The 14838-nt window shown below is 48.5% G+C and overlaps 1 protein-coding gene across 1 annotated transcript in view; it reads left to right on the top strand.

The window, feature by feature from the left end:
* Positions 1 to 14838, top strand: part of LOC144152804 (uncharacterized) — a 139214-nt gene that overhangs the window by 120769 nt on the left and 3607 nt on the right. The window lies entirely within an intron of this gene.

The raw sequence follows: 14838 nt of genomic DNA, 5'->3' as shown, positions 1-14838 counted from the left end.
TGTACCTCACGTTCTTCCTGAGGGACCGGGGCAAGCCGTTCTGCAGTACTGCTCATCCATATTCAGTACCTCTTCAAGAGGGAGGTGATGAGGAAGCCTGTAATCAAGGAACTGCTATCCGAACACTCTACAGTGGCGTACACTTATGCCAGCGATAGTAGGAAGCAGACGCTGCAGTGGTCGCCTCAAAAGATCAGCACCTCACCAGTCTTCAAATCAAGACCCATACACCATGCACGAAGCGCAAGAATGACCATCGCCTTTGTTAACCCGTACCACTGAAACTGAAACCACCGACATTACAGCAACGACCAACTGGCAAGCGGCATGCAGACGCTACGGGGCTGGTACAGGTTTACCAATAACATTGTCCCGCCTGAGCAAAGCACCCCCTATTGTACGGTCAAAATCGTGTGGACCCTCGTCTAGTCCGCTATCCCGGGAAACGACACTGCGGGCCCACACCTTCGCCCGTGCTCTCGCCAACCAGACCGCGCAGGAGGACCAGTGTCCGACGCCCATTGAAACCAATTAAGAAAAAAATTAAGCAAGCTCACACTAACGCGTAAGACTTGAAGGTAGTGAAGCTTTACGCAACCTTCACGAAGGTCATGAAGGTTTAAGTCCACGATTGCAGCCGATTTTCTTCTTCGCAGTCGCGACGACATTTGCGCCATCACTGTTGCGATAGGTGTAAGCTTCTTTCATTCTTTTTGAAGTGATAATCATTGCACATAATTTTAGAGGGGCGTATACTATGACGTGTCTTTCTCGTTCCGAGCAAGTGTTGCCACGATTACGGCGAACCCTGGAGTGTTTAGTTTTGGCCGATGTTGGCCAATCTACGTAAATGGGTGCGCTTGGCTTGAAAATGTGCGCCAGGGACGCTCGGTGGTCGCCGCGAGGCGCCCCCACACGAGCGCTGCGCATTTTCTCAGTTTTTTTTAACTGCCGAGCGGCTGCCGCACTCTTGGTCAATCTCCCTAAGTGGGTGTGCTTGACTTGAGGAACGTGCGCAGGGGACGTTGCGCGGTCGTCGGGAGGCACGCACACACGAACGGAAGACATTTTCTTCGTTTTGTTAACTTCCGGGCGGTCGTCGCGAGGCCCGCGCTCGGCAATTTCTTGGTATTTTTAGCTGTGGACTCGAAACTATGCGATTTGCTTAACAACTTCGCTGTTGGAACGAAATATTAAAGAGTGGGTAGGAAAACCTTCTTCTTCAGCCAAAGAAATTTGACCATAATCGGGAATCCAGAAGTGTAAGAGCAGTGCGACAGGAGCCCCGGAGTGGGGCTTTGAGACACGGCGACAGAACGCTGCAGCGCCGCACGTGCAACACGAGCCGCCGTGAGAGACCCGGCGCGGCCAAACAGGAGGCTGAGCGATGGCTGGTCAAGTTGTGGAGGGCGCGGCCGCAAAATTCCACATAGATCAACAGAAGGCCCAAGCGGGCTTCCGCCTTAACGTTCGCAGACCGTGCTAAGCATACCCCGTAGTTTTAAGTGCGAATGCACTTTATAAGCGACCCCAAACCATCCACCGCCGGCGTCGGCGGCGGCGGCGGCGTCGGCGTCCGCAGTGCTCCTCTATATTTAAAAAAGAAACAGCATCCGGCGCCAGGTTTCGATCCGAGGACTTTGCGGCCGCAGCGCGACGCTCTACCGACCAAGCCACGGACGCTTTTTTTTTCTTTATTGCAAAATTTAACAAAAGCACTTCAAAACCTCATATTCTCAGTGTAACAAACAATCACTTCACTTCACGGCAACTTAAATGATATTTACATGCCAATGCACTCTCATTTCAATCAATTTGTTAAATAAATCCAGAACATCATCGTCAAAACACATTTTTAAAACTTCACGGACCTTGGACACGTTTTCAATAAAATAACCATGAACGGATCGGGCATTTACATCGTTATGCCGTACCGCTACCCTGCTTTGCCATATTGCGTGCAACCCTAGAAGAAAAATGAGGTCGTACGGGATTACATCTGGTTGCAACTCGAGATAGCGGATGCCTTGAGCAGTCAAGGGTAGATCTTTCTTAATTGTTCTCTGCAGGACATCCCAGAAGAACACTGCATCCCAGCAGTCTAGAAAAACATGTTCTATTGTCTCCGGCTTCTTGCACAGATAGCAGTCAGCTCCCCAGGGCAGATAAAATCCTCGCTTTTCCTGCCATGTCATGACAGGGAGAGTGCTCGTATGCAAGTTGAAAAAGAAAGACTTAATCCCGCCCGGAACAGACATTTTCTTGACTCTCCTTAGCACGTCAGTGCCGTGGCTACTCTTATACATGGAGCGATACAATGGTTCTGGAAACAAGGTTTCCACTAAATCTCTAGATAGTCTTCTACGGGTTACAGTGGAAAGATACTCTAGAGAAAAACGCACCGACAGGAAACGAAAGGCTGACACCACTTCACGCAGGTACCCGCCCCCTCTGTACGATATGTAATCTACGGTTGACACAACATAATCCGGTAGTGCCGAGGCCAACAGGATTTGTACGCATGTTCGAACAAAAGGGTGTGACTGGTTCCTTAGATACAAAAATCTGGACACTACCTGCTTGACAAACAGGTGTGTAAGCCCCAGACCCCCATCCCCAACTCTTCTAAACAAATTACTACGGCTCGTCCGCTCAAACGAAGACTGCCAGACAAACACTGCAAATATGCGATGGAACTTCTGTACATGGACTCTGGCACATGACAACACCTGCATAACGTACCAGAGTCTGGCTACTAAAAACGTGTTACACACGGTTGCCCGCGCAAAAATGGACAACTGCCTACCTCCCCACGGTAACGTGCTCGCACGCACCTGCTGAACCCTCTTCCCCCAGTACGCCGTGTTTTCTTTATAACGATCTAAAGGCACGCCCAAATACTTGGATGGCGTGGTGAACCACTGCATACCACCATAAACCGACGGTGTTTCATCCCATTCGCCGTCTCACAAACCTACACATTTGCTCAAATTGACCTTGCTACCTGTGACCTCGCAAAATCTCTGTGTCAGAGACAGAGTGTTGCTGATGCTTTCTTTATCCGCGCAAAAGAATGCCACATCGTCCGCGTACGCCAGTGCTTTTATCTCGCATGCTTGCACGCAGAAGCCTCGGATACTGCCACTGGCAATTACCCTGGCACACAATGGCTCTAGGTAGAGAGCGAATAGCAGGGGACTCAAAGGACATCCCTGCCTCACTGAGGAGTAAACACTTATCTGTTCTGTAAGTTTCTTGTTAACTATGATGTTGGTGGTACAGTTATTGTACGCCATCCTTATACCTTTGCGCGACGTGATATCAGCGTTAGTGACGCGCCTTATATCTTTAACGCATTCAAACTACGTCGTCAGCGGCGTGGGTTGGTGACTCAGCGGCGTTATAGCGGCTTGATAACTGCGTGGTGTACACGTGATACTACAAACCCGATGGAAGAGATGGAAGAGAAGGCGGCGAGGCGGTGGGCTGCGGGGGCCGAGCGCAAGCGCCGCAAGCGGGCCGACAACCGTGCATTCGCACTTTCACATTCTCCCCCTCGGGGAAATGCGGGGGAATTTTTTCTGTAATTGTGCTATAAACACTTTTTGAACTCTCAGGATAAATCGAAGTTTTTGGTAAGTCGCCCTAATCACAAACGCCTCGCACCCTTGCGCCTTGCGCCTTGAAACCTTCACGATTGCACGCGTGCACCATTCCAGGAAGTGTAATTTAAAAAATGCACGCATGCTGTCCGTGCAGATGGTTCACCGCAAAGCTGTAAACACCGGCCCCATGTTACACTTCCATGCGCCGCTCGCACTCACCAGTGTCGCTAGACGCGATCTATAAACACAGCGCAGCTACGTCATCTATAAACACAGCCAATCTCCCTCTCTTGCTTCTGTCTCTCTCAACTTCTCTCAAAAGTGTTTCTTTCGCGCGTGCGCAAGAAGTTACGCCGAAGGAGGTTTCTGCGCACAAGGGTACACCAAATGTTCCTTTCGCCTAGGGAAAGCGTCGCTTAAAAAAAAAAAAAAAAAACAGCGAGTTACCCGTAGTTGTGGCGGGAGAAGAAATTGTAGCGGTTATTTTCTTTTGTACTTTGCGCAGGCAGTAAGTCGCGTAGCATTTCAACAAAAATGTCCATGCGCATTCACAGTCGCCTTTATATGCTTTGTAGCTTAAGCAGAAAGTGGGCCGAAACGATGGAAATTTGCACGCAATGCGGTGCAGTGGTTGCGAGCCCCAGTCTCCCTTCTTCAACGCATACTGTACGTAATCGGAGTTGTGATGGTCCGACGACAACAGTGCCATGTTCAGCACAGCTGGAATAACAGCGTGAACAAGTACGGAATGGTACAGTATCCCGGAAGTTATTTTTCCTCTCCTAACGGCTCTATCTGTGTGAGTATCTCCAGCATGTCAGGGCACCTGGGGGTATAAACAACGGCCCAGAGCGAAATGTCCGATTGCAACAGTGAATAAACTCAAGTGCTACTTGAAAAACAGTGCTAAAAGACGATACGAAAGAAGGAAAGACAAATACTGCGCTTTCCTTTCCCTCGTATCGTTTTTAGCGCAATTTTCTTTAGTAGTATCATGCACCAACTAGCCCGTCACTTGTTCAGTCCAAAGTGTTCCCTCTACAGATGTTAGTAATGAACGCCCCTGCGCTCCAGCAGAACGCACGGACGCATTGACCCCCTTTGGTCATCGTTGATCGACACATTATGCGCCGCCCGCTTGACATAAGCATGACCAGCTGGCCGAACTTTTTACCTGGCTTCGGAGGAAACGATATACAGAAAACAACATCATTTTGATAAGCAAACGAGTAATATGGAGACCGCCAGTTCTTACGAAACGGTGTACGCGAGCTGGGCTTGAAAAGACCATACACCTTCCAGCATTTTGCGGGTGCGACGCGGTTGGCGGGGTAGCACATTCCGCTGGTTGTGTTCACCTGTGTTCGTCAGGCAGACGAGGCGTGTCGGCTCCTCACTGCATGGTTGGTTGGACGGCCCGTATGGAATTTCGTTTTCTTTTTTTTTTTTTACTCCTGTGTGTAGCGTGCGAAGTGGGTGGGTCCGCAACGCGAGAAACGTTTTCCGGTCGGGCACTGGCGGGCCTAGCGCCCAAGTGAACTTGTTGCCCGACGCCATTGACCGCGAAAATCCTGGCCACGAGGCGAAGAAAAAAAAGGGTATCCTTGTCGAGCTGATGCATCTGTGGTCCAAATTTATACAATCGATTCCAGAAACGCATTCTCCTAGGTGAGTAGTCATCGGTTTTCGGGAACCAAACGAACAATACACCCGGTCGTTTTCTAAGCTTTAAGAGCTCTAGAGGTGTCATTGTGGCATTTTCGGCGTACAACCGCGTGCAGCAGTGAGGCCTGACGTCACTTTCGGCTGAGATAATTGCAGACATCCGGTTGATGTTTCCGCGGGAGAGTAGACAACTGCATTGATGTCTAAGCCACGTCTCGTCACGTGTTGCGTCTAGCGGATTAATATAACCAGGAACACAGCGCAGTGCACAACGATTTTAGGTATAGTTGAAAATGCCTGTTGAGTTTGAGTAAGAAATAAATTTAAACGATTGTGTGCGTCTGTTGCTGCTATGAACTGCGAATTAAGAGAAGGATGCGTTAGTCTATCGTACGTGGGCATAGCAACTGTTTATTTCGTATGCGTTGGCAATCCTGGCTTTTGTAAATTCAAGCCGTACTCCCTTTTCTATTGATTAGTGCATAAGTGGCGTAATTATGAGCCGCTAGTTCCGCCCCAAAGTTGGCTCTGCGCGTTTTTTAGTGTAGGAGACACACGGAGTGCGGAGGTATGTTTTGAGGGGAAGCGCGCAGAGGAGGCGGATATAGACAAAACGAGCAGCAGTTGTGTTAATCCCCGATGCTTTTCACTGGCGCCTTACAGCAGCTAGCGGAAATTTTCACTACTAACCTATGTTAATTGCGTAGTATTTATTTATTTATTTCTTTAATTTATTTTATTTCCCGTGCTGTTAAGCACAGTCGAGCGGTTGTAGCAGGGTGAAAATCCGTGTAATGCATGACACAATACTGGAGAATAATAAAATGGAAACGTAAAAAAAACGCAAGATTGAAGGTGATTGCATTCTGACCGGGGCGCACAGAGATCTCACATGCTGTGATGGAAATTCATCTCTTTCTCTCGTGAGCGTGAAGCCCGTTCTCGTCCAACAGGCAATGTATGGTAACGTATGACTGAAGCAAACACACGCGTGTGTTTGTTTCGGTTATATTTCAGCGACCGAAACTATTCTTCTCGCCAGAGGAAGAGTTTCGGTTGCGTCAGTCACATTGGCAAGCTACTTCGGTCCAGATTTCTATACACTGTTCAACACTTCGAAGATTTTCCCAAAATACTCATAAAGGAAGTACGTCCACAGAGTTCCGGCGTAATGTTAAGGCTGCGGCCGAACTTGATACGGTGTTAGAAGTTGGCTAAGCCGGTTAGTCGCATCGCCAGCTGCTACACGCTCTTGTACTGCATCGAATTCCAAGTGATGTGCACCGTCTTCCAATGGCACGCTTCCGGTATTTCGGTTGCCCCATCTTTCCGGGGTGAAATCCGCCGTTTCTGTGCGCTGTGCTGGGGCGAAAAAAGAGCGCGGCAGTCGTGCGGCCACCCGCATCGCCAGCTACACTGCCCCAAAGCGCTGCCCCACTTTCGACGCCATCCATTCACGGTCCCTGCGTGCGCTGAATGGGACACACGCGCAGAGGAAGGGCGCAGCTGCAAATGGCGCCGCGACTCGGCGGGAGGAGACGCAACAACCAGCGTCCTTTGTTGGTCGCCCGGCGTCATGTCCGGGCCGCAATACAAGGCAGCGTTGTGTTGTTGACCGATACGAGTGAATGGGGCCTGTCCAGAAGGGGAGCGAGCCTATCTATACGACGGCCATTCGCACGTCGACACAGGACGTTCGCCAGGGCATTGGGAGCATTCGTTAGCCGGCGCACGATGCACGATGGGACGTACTTTTGATGACCGCGGTAGTGAAGAGCGGACGTGTTCCCTATATATGCGAGTGCGCATCATTGAAAGGGACGTGGCAGCTATACTTACAATGGGAGAGCAGACGGAAGAGACAGCGATGAAGGGGCCAAGTCAGGTTGAGAATGTGGGTTAAGGAATCTTTGCTTAAACCAGCAAGGTGATAGCCTTCTTTTTTCCAGGAATTCGATAGAAACATGTGGCTTCCCCTATAATGGGGGTGGATTTGACTTTCAACGTATAATTGAATGTTTCCTTGCATTATTTCTAGCAATACCCGCCTGTCGGAAAGAAATGCGCCGTGTAAGTTGACGCCAACTGTTGTCTTTATTTGCCTACATTTGCCTATAAGGAGGCACTAACCTTCACGCTTTTTATCCACTCACCGTCCAACCCGATTATTTTGCGAGTGAAATATGTTCCGTCCGTTGCTGTTCTCGTTTGGGGGCTTTCAGTATGTTAGCATAAGCACGTAAAACTACTAAACCGCCAGCTTAGTGCTCTCAGTGCCAAGTGCACCAAGCTGACGTTTCGTGCTCCTTGGGAGCGCAGACATACAGCAAAAAATGAGAGAGAGAGAGAGAGAGAGAGAGAGAGAGAGAGAGAGAGAGAGAGAGAGAGAGAGCAGAATGAGAGGAGATCCCTCCGAAAATTACCGAGGGGAAGTGAAGCAGATGTTGTCAATCGCGTAGGACCGCTTACTTCAGGAGTGATCGATAGTCAAAGCATGTCTATGTATTTCAGAAGCAAGAGTTAATTTCGACAAGCTTAGCTTTGTTGCGTCTAAGCGTGCTCGTACCAAGCGGATAAGTATGCAAGGATAAGAAATACAGGAGATAAACGGGGCAACTACCTTAACCGTCCATCGGCGGCCAAGCCACTAGCAGCAGCGGTTCGGGCCATGTCAGCAGCACGTCTCATCAGAAAGATGGAAGCGTCCTGCAGGCGCTGCTTTACATTGTTTTTTTTTTAGTCTCAATATAAACTTCTATGGGGTCGTGCTCACCCGACGTATGGGGGTGAAACCACATAAGCGTAGTTGTTCGTAGCCCTACAGCAGAGAGCGGCTGTTCTATCTTTTTAAAGCGAAGTTTTATTTGTCTGCCTTATTGCGTCCGTGCACACCACGAAACGAACTGCAGGAAAGCCTGCTTTCTATGACGATGATGATGATCGTGAATGAAGGAAGAAAAATGAAGAAAGCTCACACTAACGCGTCAACTTGAAGGTAGGGAAGCTGTCCGCAACCTTCCTGACCATCGCGAAGGTTTAAGTCCACGATTGCAGCCGATTTGCTTCTTCTTCGTTGCCGCAACGACCATCACTCCATCACGGTTGCTATAAGTATGACCTTCTTTCATTTTTTTGCAAGTGATGATCATTGGACGTCACCTTGCAAGGGCGTATACTAGGACGTGTCTTTCTCGTTCCGGGCAAATGCTGTGATTACTGGGAACACAGGAGTCTTTTTCGTTCGGAGCGAAGGTTGCCACGATTACGGCAAATACTATGGAGTTTTTTTGTTGGCCGATCTTAGACTATCTTTCTAAGTGGATACGCTTGGCTTGACGAACGTGTGGAATTTTCTTGGGAGAGAGAGAGAAATAATTATTTATTGGAGAGTTTAGACCCAACCCAAACAAGAGCTGGCTACTCCAGGCTTTGGAGTATACAAAAGGTACAATACTTGCCCTAAGGAACCACAATATTACATTAAGCACAGTGAGGCAGCAGCGGCTGAAAGATCGCATGCGCACTTAGTAACTACTTGCTCTGTATAGTACACAAGCACACACACATATATATATACATGATTCCTTACAACAGCGGAATATAGTAAAAAAATAACCTATATACATCTATATACAAACAAAACAAAATATCCACAATGCGACACAGATAACACAGATACTTTTGCCAATATACATAACACCCTTGTGTGTTTCCACACCCATTCAGAGGAATGTGCACGCATTTAATAGTGTTCGCTGATCTTCGTCACTTGAAAAAACTCCTTTAAGGCAAGGAAGGCTTTTGTTTGGTTGGGTACATTGTCCCACGGACCAAACAGTTTCGCCAAAGATTCCCCTACAGATAGTCCGAGATAGCAGGCTAAGCTTGTCACTTAATTTTTTCCGCTCGGTCGCATATAGATGGCACTCAAGCAGGACATGATGCACATCTTGATTTTATCAGCAAATCGAATACGGTAAAGGAATTTCTTGGTGTAGGCCACGTCAAGACGAAGGCGATGTAATAACGTGTCGACCGAACGACCGAGATGAGACGCACGCGGGTATGCAAGGTACGGGTATAACAGCGATAAACGATATGTATCGGTCAACCTGGTTTCCAAAGTAATGTGTGTCCTTAGTTTTTTCAAATAATTTTTCACATCACCGGTGGTAAAAGGCACGGCGCTACGCGTGGAATTTGAATGAGCGGTTGCTGCTAGTTGGTCAGCTGGGGAATTTCCACTTATTCCAATGTGCCCGGGAATCCACTGAAATGTTATTCTCTGAGTTTTTGCCGTTTCAGTTGCCATCGCATCACAGATGTGTATTGCCAAGAGATTGTGATGACTGTAAGCCGCAATTGATTTAGGGCTTGAAGAGCCGCTTTTGAATCTCTGAGAAGTGCATGATAACTTCCGGGCGATTGCCGCGAGGCCAGCGATCACGTGCACGCGCTTTTCAATTTCTTGGTATTTTTAACTGCGGACACATAAAAATAACTTGTTGCTAAACTGCTTCGCTTTTAAAAACGCTTCTGGGGCCAGAATAGAACCCGGGTACCTCGTGCAATAAAGCTGACGTTTATCCTATAACGCCATCTGGACATGGTCGAAGCAGTTTCGAGAGGGGTGCATGGACGTGCAAAATTAGACAGAAAAACCATGCACCTTTCCATCTAACGGTGACGATAATTGAAAGCGAAGCCTTCTTTGTGCAAAATCAGATAGGGAAGGGTCAAATTCAAAGCCGTTGCGATTAAAAGGTCAAACTGTGTGAGAGTCAAACTCACAGCTCACGAGTCAAAGTCCAAACCACCTACGAGTTAAAGTCCTAACTCAGACGACAACAAAAGAATACTTTACGAGTAAGCTTCGCGTTCGACCATGGCCGTCGTTAGACGGAGGGGTGCATGATTTCTGTTCTGCTTTTACCCCTCCTCCTTGTGGTGCCGTTTCTAGCGTCTTTTGTATTGCTTTGATAAAAACCAACCTTACGAGTATTTTTATATAAAAGAACACTGTCATTTGCATTTATGTACTTTGTTGTCGCTCAGTTGTGCTTAAGATATGTTTTCGATAAACAATGTTGACATGTTTGAGCCGTACGACGACTTCTAGTGGTTTGGTCGGCCACTGCCTATCAGTTTCTGCAGTTGGTTTCACCTGAAAAAAAAAAAAAAAAAAAAAAACGAAGACAAGTGCGTCAGCTATACGTATGTGGCGCTAAATGACAAGGAATGTGTTTTCCTATCAAAAGCGATAACGTAAGGTTGTTGGTGTTTTTTTGTATGCGTGTGAGTATCGTAATCTTGTGTTTATCGCACCGCAATATCGAGGTGACGCCATGGGCATGTGTTTGCTCTGGTGATATATACTTGTGGTGATGCCTAATAAAAATCAGTTGCGAGTCGGCACCTCCGCGTCTTTTTTTTTCCATGGCACTGGTCTTGAAGCGCTGTTTAACGATCTATACTTCCAGCTCATGCTCTTTGTTATGGAAGACATGCTTAACGCAACCTTGCACAGTACCGAGGGAGCTGACAACGGCTTAAAAAAAGTGAGGCTGAAAATCGATGCCAAAAAGGTAGCCGCGTTTGCCAATTTCCGCCTCGCTCATAAAACCTCGAGTCACCATCGTGAGACATTCCACAAACGGCGGGTGAAATAAAACAACACATCCGGCCAACATAATTCTAATGGATTCTGCGCTATGCCGGTAAACACTGAAATTCGAGAGCAGGACTTGCGATCAAACCTTCGGAAAACAAAATCGGGAAAACTAAACTGCTCTTCTCACAAAATACCCCATCATTTAGAGCATTTTTCAATTGATTGAAAAATATGACTACAGTAGCTCACGGCAACCTTCATGACGCAAAAGTGGCACTACGAGAATAAATGATATCAGCATCGCAAATTAACTGTATAACGGAAAGAATAAATGGCACAATTTATAGCTGCCTCCTTGCTTCAAATCAGCAGCGAATAGTCGCCGAAGTTTCTACCCAACGTTCAGTATTTGTGCCGTCTAGAACGAATAACATCCTTCGTTGTCAAATGCTTTATCCTCGTTCTTTTAAGCGTCTTAAAATATCCCGTCCAGTCACGCGTCTCAATTTACGGTTATGGCTCTTGAATAGCTGCTTCACTGCTCTTTCATTTCTATTTGGGTTGCCCACATGACAATTCCTGGCTCGCTGCTATCAAAATATTCGCCATTCTGTGTTTGTATTTCGCACGTATCACACTTCGGTGTGCGCTACCTTTGCGCCTCCGAACTGTAGCAGAAAAAGGGTAATTTATTGGTTATGGGTGGAAATGTACTGTAGATGACGTTTTTATTATTTCTTCCTCTGTCTTTCCTCGGCTGTCATTTTTGATGTTGGGCAATACACAAATTTGGGCTCTTTAGTAATAGAATATTAACATTGTGAAAAGCGTGAAAAGACGTGGATGCAAGAGCACACATACACTCACACGTGCACACGCACACACACACACACACACGCACACGCACACACGCACACACGCGCACACGCACGCGCGCACACACGTGGATACCAGAGCATACACACATGACGGGGCTATATAGCGCCAGTCCTGTTTAATTGTTCTTTGTTGTGTCCCGTCTTTTCATCCCGCTTTTTGCCATGTTTGAATTCTGATCTGCCATGAATACGCTCTCGTCGAATTACGACGTTGAGGAAAAGCAGACATTTATTCAATTATTATGCTTGTGCTCCAACCGGAGTGCCTTCCCCAGTCGTACAGCGAAGTTGTCTGTGTAGACTGAAGTTCGTCACAACAAAACCGGGAATGTTTCCATGCGCCGCACAAGAATGTCGCCCATCCCCGCTCTCTTGTCCCGATGAGCATTGGGAGAATTTCAGCGTTAACTCTCAGGAGGCCATGCGACTACTTGTCAGGACATGCAGGGGCAGTGAGGTCAGTGGAAGAGGCCTTCGTCCTGCATTGGGCCTGATTATAGCTGTGGCTGATGATGATGATTCCATTTCCAGACCCCATTCACCGGTGCACAAATTATCTGGGCATTGAAGGAATTCCACTAAGGTGCACATGTATTGACACTGCATACGAGACACCGATGAGGCGCTGGTCTGCCTCCGTGGGAGCAGCGGATGAGCGCTTTCCTGCTTCTTATTTAGGAAGGGATGGGCAATAGCGCCTTTCCAACTTACGGGTCGAGAGGAAGCGTCTTCCCCAGCCAGTCGTCCCGCCGTGCCTGGTGGGCTAAGCCACATACCCGTATAGCGCGTGCCATGACGTTGTCGATGAGCGACGAGTGGGCTGGCATCCACACCAAGCTTATCTTTCTTCCCTGCTTCCGCTGAAGAGTAATCGTCAAGGCCATTTCGACTCTCTGCCACACGGTGGGCGGGTTTTCCTGTCCCCACTAGCCCAATTGCTCAGCGATCACCTGGGCTTTTGGAAGCGCCCTGACGACGTGGACGGCCTGGTGCATCGGACGTCAGAAGCGGCTGCGACCCGTGGAACTGAAGACACCGCCCCGGAGCGTGGTTTACGGACTTCTTTAATCGCTCTCACTCTCGCTAGGCGTGGGTCATAGCGGAGCGAAGTCGATTGGGCCCAGGCGCACGAGCGTTGTTTTTTTCACCGACCACGAGGTAGAACTATTTCGGGAAGACGCTCTTCGATTTGTTGACAGCAGCACCCCCTCAATAGAACCATGCAGTAGCAGCAGAGTAGCTATTTAGACTAGTCAGCGAAAGCGCATCTCCCAAAACAAAGCAGCGCTGAAACAGACGCAGCAGAAGAACAACCTCGAACTCATGTCAGCTGAAGAAATGGGATAGTGCGGGAGCAGCACGCCTTTATGGATGTGCAGTCTACGTTTCCAGCGCCGTCTTTTTCTTCAAGGCGAAGTACATAGCGCCTGCAAGGTTGTGGGGACAGTTTCTGGCAAAAGGAGGAAGTGCGTGCCACACGGGAACACTTTTCTCCACTACATTTCCTATTGTCATTATTTGGATCTGTTAAAAAACGCGAATTCGTTGTACGCGTCCTCAAAAACTGTTTTACCAAGAACCACGGTGCGCGCTGCCTCAGCCGTGGTGCCACGTTTGTATATGCGATAGGTCGGACAAAGGAAGGGATGCCTAGAGCGAAATCTACTTTTTGGTGTTTTGCTTACTCTAGGCCTGAATGCAGCAAGAAGTGCAGCAAAGTATTCGCGTGCGCGAAATAATTTTAATCCACGTGGTGGGCCTTTTTTTTTTTTTCGTGGAAGCACACTTCTAAAAAAATTAAAGCCGTTCCACTCAATGTGAAGGCTGTCGGAAGTGCAAAACAGTGAGTCGCCATATTGGGCTGCAGGGTCGTTATCCGCTCACTGCTGTCACTCAATGCATTCAAATTTCCCGCCTTCGCAGTGCTCGTGCGCCCCCTGCCTGAAACTGCGCCAGCGGGAGTTCTGTTCTTTTTGCGCTTGCTTTGATTTTGTATGGTGGACCTGTTGTGCGTCATTTCGAGCGCGTATATTTTTTTTTCTTGCGAGGCTGGACCCTTTCTGCGGCATTTGGAACGCGCCATTTTTTTCTTGCGCAGCTGGAGCCTTTCTGTGTCATTTCTAACGCGTCATTTCTTTTTTTCGCGGCCTCTGTTTTCGCTTACTATCGTAAAAAAACCAACCCAACGAGCTTTCCTAACTAAATGAACGCGGGGGCTGCCGGTTTTAAACGCCGATTTTGCCTCAAATGTACCTGCCATTTTTTTCATGTAGGGAATAATCAAGGTGCAAGGAGGAGGAGGAGGAGGAATAAACGGCCCGATGAAGCAGTTCGCCTTGGGGAAGAGTCCTTATTCCAGGACCCCTTGAGACCGTCCGGCTTTTTGGGCTCTCTTCACCAGCCAAAGCTGGTCGTCAGGTTCCGAGCTGGACAGTGCTCTCTCCCAGTGCTCAGGGGAGGGGAAGGGCAGGGGGGGAAGGTTGGGGTTCTTCTCGCAGCCCCACACATTATCACACAGCGTGCCCGGAGCCTCACAGAAGCGGGATTGCGAGGAGAACAGGGTGGGGGCTAGAATGTGGGCTCTAATTCGGGGGGGGGGGGGGGGGGGAGGTGTTGGCTTGGATACCTCGAAGGTGGCGTTCTTGCTCTTTTGTGAGGTTTTTGTGTGGAGGAGGGTACATTGTTCGCTGCAGGCGGTAGTGCTGCGTGATTTCTGTGTATGACAAAAGGGGACAGACATGCCACTGCTCGCCGAACTCCTGACTAGCCCGGTGTGTCAAATCTCGGGCATGCTGATGGGCAGCTTCGTTGCCGGGCACGTCGGCATGGGCGGGAGCCCAAATAATCCTTACGCGGTGTTTTGGAGGATGCTGCAGAAGAATTTGTGAGACAGGGGGTGAGACGAAGCCGCTGGAGAAAGTTCTGCGTGCTTATTGGCAGTCCGTAATATTGATCTCTGCAAGAGTTTGTGCAATCGCTAGGGCTATGGCCACTTCTTCTGCCTGTAGTGCATTGGTGGTAGGAATTGATGCACTTGTGAGGAGGGCTTCAGCTGTAGTCACAACAGCGGTCATAGCTC

Source organism: Haemaphysalis longicornis, unplaced genomic scaffold (genome assembly GCF_048455015.1).
Source record: "Haemaphysalis longicornis isolate Haplotype H1 unplaced genomic scaffold, Haemaphysalis longicornis Haplotype H1 scaffold_9, whole genome shotgun sequence".
Lineage (NCBI taxonomy): Eukaryota > Metazoa > Arthropoda > Arachnida > Ixodida > Ixodidae > Haemaphysalis > Haemaphysalis longicornis.
The sequence above is the reverse complement of the archived record's forward strand: the minus strand, read 5'-3'. Positions and strand labels throughout refer to the sequence as shown.